Source organism: Nicotiana tabacum, chromosome 2, assembly GCF_000715075.1.
Source record: "Nicotiana tabacum cultivar K326 chromosome 2, ASM71507v2, whole genome shotgun sequence".
Lineage (NCBI taxonomy): Eukaryota > Viridiplantae > Streptophyta > Magnoliopsida > Solanales > Solanaceae > Nicotiana > Nicotiana tabacum.
This window is the reverse complement of record NC_134081.1, coordinates 3,867,951-3,875,987: the sequence shown is the minus strand read 5'-3', so window position 1 is coordinate 3,875,987 and position 8,037 is coordinate 3,867,951.

Sequence of the window (8,037 nt, the reverse complement as noted above, 5' to 3'; positions counted from 1 at the left end):
TTAACTGTTACAGCTCCTATCATCAATAGTCAACCTCGACCTCGACCTCGACCATTGTTGACATCTCGACTACGGCGCTCCTCGGCCAATGACTTTGTTGCATCTTGGAAGACCTCGACCGACTCTTTCCTCAATGCCAAATTACGCTAAATATATTTAGAGCAGATTATACACCATCCTTACCTATTTGCTCTGACAGCCTTACTAGGTAGCTGAGTTCTCCATCTGCCCAGACAATATTTAAACTTAGATTATGTAATCTCTTTTCTTTCCTTTTGGCCACGGATTCTTGTTATTCAACTTACTCAATTAAATTTGGAAGGTTTTTAAAACAAACTTTTTATTAGCAGTAACCATATTCTAACTTCACTTTTCCTTTTCAACCAAATATGATATGTGTGTGGGTGTGTGTATAAAGTACCAAAATTGTCCATACTATCAAAGAGTGATGGCGACTTGGCGAGAGTTCGACATGTCCTTTTATATTCTCTCTTCTAGTAAAAGAATGAACTTTTATGTCTAGCCTATCCATACAAGTTGTTCATTAAGGATAAAATTAGAATGCTAATTTTAAATAGTTTCTAACAGGAAAATATGTCTTTTTCTTGAGCAAACTAAAAAAGAAAATATGTCACATAAAACGTGATAGAAAGAGTAATATAATAAAAAGCCTGTCAATGTCTTCAAAATAGCTCATCACTTCTCATTGCCTAGTTACTTGTAGTTTTGAACTGTTTGTTTCTGTGAACTATTTAGCAATAAACATTTAGTTGTTGTTCGTTTATATTATGTTTTTTCCTGGACATGAAAGCCGTGATAATAATGTGCACAATAAATTGTGCCGCATGAGAATTGAGATAAGCTAGCTTATCGCTGCTTAAATACCTAGTTATTAGATGTGGATTTAGGATTTTAAATTTATGGGTTTTTATAGTAATCTCAAGTTAATTAATATGCATAACTAGACTCACATCAAATGCTTATAAAGATTTAGTAAATTTCTTAAGGTTCACGTGAACCAGCATGTTACATTGTAACAAATTCAACAAAATTGATATGACATGTGAATATGGAGCCATTGATTTATCAATGTTGCTATTGGTTTTTTTTTAGTTACATCGGGGGAGGGAGAAAAGGAAAAGGGGATGATACGCTGATAATGATGGTAGGAAGCATACCAAATGAACTAACCCTAATCCAATATTGTTAATCTTCCAAAATGCTACGACCTGCAAATGAGATAGAATGTAGTACTTGTAAGATAACGAAAAATAAAAATAAAAAGCTCTTGCTTATCACTGCCCTATATATAGAAATGTGGTTAGAATAACTAATTAGACTCTTTTGTAGAGATGGAGATAATCAAACATGCCCTTTGGTAAAACGGGAATCAAAAATCGAAAAGATAAACACAACATGATTGACAAGATAGATTGAATCGCCTAATCAAGTAGTCTGAAGTGGATTTAGAATTTGATTTTAATGTGTTCTCGTTCAGATTTTACCACAATTCATTTGATTCATTGAGTTCGAAATCAATTATATGTACTTATTTACTGAAATTTTTACATATATATAGAGTCCGAGACAAAATTTCCTCAATCCCTCTCACTTTTTCTATGAAGTAGAGTGTTTTATAATTGTACAAAGAAGGGAGTCTAGGAGTATGGTTTATATAGGAAAATATTTGATAAAAATTGTGAATAGCTTTAATTGCCTGGATTCTTTGTAATCCGATTTTCTTCATTTGCCATGAATCTTGTTATCTCTTTCTCTTCCTTTGCAATAAATTTTTGCAATCCAACCTAGCAATTTGACTGGTAGTATTAATTACAAGTTTAACACGGTCATGATTTCGTTTAATTTATAAACACGTACTAAGATCACTCGATCGATTTCATCAACCTGCATATTCGAGTAAAAAGTGTTAATTCGACTATCTAATAAACTTGTTAGTTCCGCAGCTCTATAATCCAATGAATAATGCACGAGAAATGTGCACTGACAGCAATAAACTTTCAATTGTATATGTACACAGTATGAAATCAATTCCTTAAATAAATAAAATATATAATTTATTAGACAAACCAAGTCATAAATAGTGTTTTGACATAATATGGAGAACAAATTAAAACTAAATACTCTGGAGTCACAAAGTTATATGATTGAAGTTGTATAATAACTTAACAAATGCACTACTATGTACTATTTTATATGAAGTTATGATTTACTTTAGTTAAGCCTCTAGGTATATGACGTCTAATGTATATCTCAAGATAAAAATATATTGATAATGGAGAAAACTAAGCTTAAAAGTCATTTAGTTATCACTATCTTTCATGGCAGTTGGACGTTATTCTGTTTCAATTATTACACATTTTTATGTCTAAAAATTTTAAATTCTTAGCTACATATTGAAAACACATTTCTTTGATTATACAGAAGAAATCATATTATACAAAAGTTATTGCTAGAAAATTATTCAACCCATTTTCTTATCATTCCATTCAAATCAATTGTCACAGAGAACCTTGAGATGTAACTTATTATATCTATTTTTGAAAGTGATCGATTTATTAGGAGTTGTCACCAATTGAAATTTAGCGTTTCTGAATTGCAAGTTGGCGTATATATATTAAAAGATCGTCATACCTACCAAACCAAATGTCATATCCTTGTTGTTGACTTGTAAATGTTTCTTTTTAACTATTTATCTTAGATATAGAGTGAAAACTCATTGATAATTTATTCGAAGGAATAAAATTCATTATGTCACGCAAACACTCATATTCAAACCTATTCATGCTTACCATGCAACTCTAAAGTCTGTATGTGCGGGTGTTGATATTTTTGCCAATCAATATATATACATCTTAATATATATATATATATATATATATATATATATATATATATAATTTATTAAATAAACAACACATAAAAATACAAAAATGATTCCTCGCTATAGAGCAATCTGATAGCTTTCTGATTTTTATATTGTTTGAAAAATCGGAAGCAATTGAACTTCAAAGCTTATTCAAATGACCAGTGTAATTTTCCAAAAGGAATTAGAATGACATTGGAAGTTTACGTTATATTATGGATTAAGAAATTTGATTACCCTCAAAATCGGATAACAATTAAATTTGTAAGTGATTTTGAGGATACGTGGATTAACTTGACACAAAGCGATAAATTAAGTTGCTATTGAGTAAAAAAAGATAAGATAAATTCAAATCACACGAGTCGGATGATTTCAGCCTTGATGGAATAATTGCCCTCGAGCCGGGCTCACCACGACCGGTGTCGATAAACAGAAGAACAAGAGCTTAAAGACAAAGAAAATAATAATGTATTGCTTTTGAGTGCGCGTTACAATATGTCAAAATAAATTATTAGACCCCCTTTATATAGTAGGGGAGTCCTATTTTAGGTACAACTCTATAAAAGGTAAAAAAAAAATTAATTCACTGATTGACGGCTCCTTATCGATACGCGCCCCCGCTATAATATTCGACCGGTCCCGGATATTTCGGCCTTCTGTTAGCTATGCTGGATTGTCTGACAACGTTCTTCGAAGTCACTCGAGGCTAGGACCGACTCCGGGATCATGGCCTCGATATTCTCGAAGGCAGGCGTTATGCCCCCAGGTTCTAGTCCGGTGAGACTTTGGCTAGATTTTGGTCCCTTATTGCCACGTCTCGAGTTTGGCTTATCTTGTCGGAGGCTAGGATGCATCATGAACTCGGTTTCACCCGTATACAGATAGTCCCCTTATTTTTTGGAGAGTAAACGACGAGAAACGACATGAGCTTCCGATTCTTGCTTCGATGCACCATGATAGAAACGACAAAACAACTGAAACGTCTCGTCAGTCAAGTCTTAATGGTATTAAATGCATGTCAGCCGTCGTTCGGTCGTCGCTGGATGCGAAATGACGCTGAAATACTATAAATACCCCCTTCTTTGTTCATTTTAACTTTACATCCAAACCTTCCCCCCTCGTACCTTTAAAATTTCAACACATTCTAGCACTTTTACTCCGGTTTTTCGAGATCCTTCGCAAGAATTTTTACCCGTCTCCATCTTAAGCCATCAAATCCAATCTTTCAATTTTCTTTCTTTCTCCACTTTTCTCATATTTTCCTCCATTTTTTAAAGAAATGGCAAAGATTTCAGAAACCATTCCCCGAAAAGAAACCCCTTCTACTTCGCGGCCGGCTGCTGAGGCCGAGGAGACTGTTTCACGCGTTGCCATAGACGAACCAGTACCTGAACTGTGATGACCCAAATGGTCATCTTTAAATTTAATAATTATTTATATGATCTAAGACCTCGAAAAGCACTATGCAATATTTCTCGACTTATGTGCACAGTCCGTATAATTTTCTAGAAAGTTTTTATATGAATAAAATTGATTAAAATATGAAATAGAGTCTTAAAATTCAATTAAGTTGACTTTGGTCAACATATTTAGCAAACGGATCCAAATCGGTATTTTGATAGTTCTGGTAGGCTTGTCTGGTGATTTCGGACTTGGGCGTATGCCCTGAATTTAATTTGGAGGTCCCTAGCTCAAGTTATGACCATTTAACGGAAACTAGAAATTTAAAGACTAAAGATTTTCAAGTTTGACCACGAAGTTGACTTTTGATATCGGAGTCGGAATCCGATTCTAAAAATTAAAATAAGTCTGTTATGTCATTTATAACTTGTGTGCAAAATTTGAGGTCAATCGGACTTGATTTGATAGGTTTCGGCATCGAATGTAGAAGTTGAAAATTTTTAAGTTCCTTAAGCTTAAATTGTGGTATGATTTATGATTTTAGCATTGTTTGATGTAATTTGAGGTTTTGACTAAGTTCGTATGATGTTTTAGGACTTGGTGGTATATTTGGTTGAGGTCCCGGGGGCCTCGGATGAGTTTCATGTGGTTAACGGGTTGAATTTAGGACATGGAACCCTGTTGGAATCTTTCTGATGCACTGTCTGGTTTCCTTCTTCGTGTTCGCGATAGAGGTCTCGCGTTCGCGAAGAGGAACTGGAGGCAGGTGAAATTTACTCTTCATGTTCGCGAAGAGGGGACCGCGTTCGCGAAGGGGTAGAGGACAGTGTTCATCATGAATGCATGGGAGTGTTCGCGCAGCGTTCGCGTAGAAGGGCGAGGCCTGGCTGGGCACCAGGGGATAAGGCTTCGCGTTCGCGAAGGGGAGACCATATTCGCGAAGGCCAAGTTTGGCAAAGCATCGCGTTCGCGAGATTGCCCTCGCGTTCACGAAGAGGAAATCCGGGATAACATAAATATGTGCTTCGCGAACGCGAGGGTGCTATCGTGTTCGCGAACAAGAAATTTCTCGATAGAAGAACTTAAGTTCTGGAAATCGGATTTCGTCCCATTTTTCATTATTCAAGATTTTGAGCTGGGGTAAGGTGATTTTTGGGCGATTTTTACGGAAAAATATTGGGGTAAATGTTGCTTAGCCTATATTGATTATATTTCATGATTCCATACTCGTTTACATCATGAATCCGTGAATTTATGGAAGAAAAATCAGATTTTTATAAAATCTTCCAAAAATATAAAATGAAGATTTGAAAGCCAATCCGATGTCAGAATTTGATAATTTTTATATGGTTGAACTCATAACGGAACGGGTGTTTGTATTTCATTAGTTTTTCTAGGATTCGAAATATGGGTCCCACTGTTGATTTTTTTTAATAAATTTTGGATTTTAATTCGAAAAATTTGTAAATTCATATGGAATTAATTCTTACGATTTGTATTGAGTTTATTGAATTGTTTATGATTATATTTGAGGATTTCGGACACGAATTCGCGAGGCAAAGGTTTATTGAATTCTTAAATTTGGTTGCAAAGCGAGGTAAGTGTCGTGGTTAACCTTGACTTGAGAGAATAAAACCCTTGAATTATTTGCTATGTGAATTTCATGTGTAACGATGTATAGGCAAGGTAACGAGTGCCTATACTTTATCAAATTAATTGTTTGCTTAATTATTTAAACATCTTATATTGTTTTAAGATACGAATTAATAGTTATAATAATTGTTTATCTCTTATTCCTCGTCAAATATTAATGCTTGAATTCCTGTAATAATTGTTACATGCTTATTTGATTTATGTGTCTTAATTGCTACTTGACATTTAGCATATTAAATATTAAACTGTCTATTTTCTCCTTGATTTCCATAATTAATTGCTACTTGTCATTGTTTGTTTCATAAGTAAATTATAATTATTGTATGCCTTGATGCTTAACAGTTTCTCATTGAACGTGATATTTATTGGAGTATTTTTTTTATTACATTTAAGAGTTGTTAAAATATATGGGGGGAACGGGTTGCACGCCGCAACAAATTTATTTAAAGTTTATATTGGGGGATCGGGTTGCACGTCGTAATGGAAACAAGATGAGGGATTAAGACTACTGAATTGACTTCAATTATTGATATTATTTACCGGTCTTACTACTATTCCTGCTGAGTTGCCTTCAATTATTATAAATGAATTACCTGATTTATTTCTATTATTGTTGTTGTTACTAATATTGCGTACAGGTTAATGTAAGTGAACCGCCTTAGCCTCGCCACTACTTCGTCGAGGTTAGGTTCAGCAATTACAAGTACATGGGATCGGTTGTACTGATACTACACTCTGCACTTCTTGTGGAGATTTTGGAGTTGGTCCCAGCGACGTACCATAGACTTGCTCGGATTTCAGCTATCAGAGGAGACTTGAGGTATAACTGCATGGCGTTCGCAGTTCTGAAGCCTCTTTATATCTTATCTTAGCTGTGTATTATATTTCAAACAGCTTGAATTTTATTCAGACCTTTATTTGTATTATTCTAGAAGCTCGTGCACTTGTGACTCTAGTTCTGGGATGGTATTTAGATATCGCGATTATTATGGATTATTCACTTTATTTTCGCATTTTTTTCCTTATTATTAATTAATTTAAAACATTGTTAAAATGGCTAGTTATATTCTAACGTTGACTTGCCTAGCAAGTAAAATGTTAGGCGCTATCACGGTCCCGAAGGTGGGAATTTCGGGTCGTGACATGAACCCCCTTTAAAAATGTATCCTCGGGGGATGCTCGGTCAACGTCGATTTCAAAGTTGAAAAACCTTCCTCCGTACAAGGCCGGTGTGAGAAGGTCTCGAGATACATTTGCTCGATCACTGAAGAAGTCCTCCCTACGATCCGAAAAGACTGCAACTGGGTCGATAAGGACATAGTGATCCCCGGCCCCGATGAAGCCATTACCACCCATGTCGAGGGATACCTAAGTGTTTAAACTTATCCCTTTACATTGGGCCCGGTGTACCCGGTCATCATAGATTTCTATAAGAGGTAGGAGGTATGCCTCGGTCAGATTCATCCTTCGCTCTGGAGGATCGTGATCCTCCTCCGGTTCTTCGTGAACAAAGTCGATGGGTGCTCGTTCACCATCAACCATCTTCTTCGCTTATATAGTCCCCGAATCTTCTGGGGGGTTGATAAAGCTTGTGCGTTGGGCCAGTAAATCCCCATTCTCAAGTATTGATAAGGACCGGGATCAGGGTTGGCAAGGCCATTTTGTCCGAGTGAGGACTTCAGACTTAATCCCAGACGAGTGCAGGCCATTCCCCGAGAAATGGAATACCTCACGTAAGTATGACTTACTTTCGAATGTCGATTTTACACTTACTTCTCTTTTTCGTACCAGTATTTTGTGGTCGTGTAGTCATTGTTTGGGTCCCAAATGTTGTCCCTCGACTCAAGGAGTGGGTCGAGGGTATCGTATCACAGATGCCATATTCTGAGCGCTCGTGGCGCAAGCTCTCGAAGGGCCGTTGGGAGGCCTGTTCCCATGGTGAGACTTCTTTCCCAAGTAGGTAGTATTAGGATTCCTCTTTTAATATTAAGCCTTTACCCCCATTTACTTCTTTTTGCAAGCTTATCTAAGGACGTCGAGCTGAGGCCTCCAATCGGTGCTGAGGTATTACCTACCGAGTCCCCTGCTCCGAGACAGGC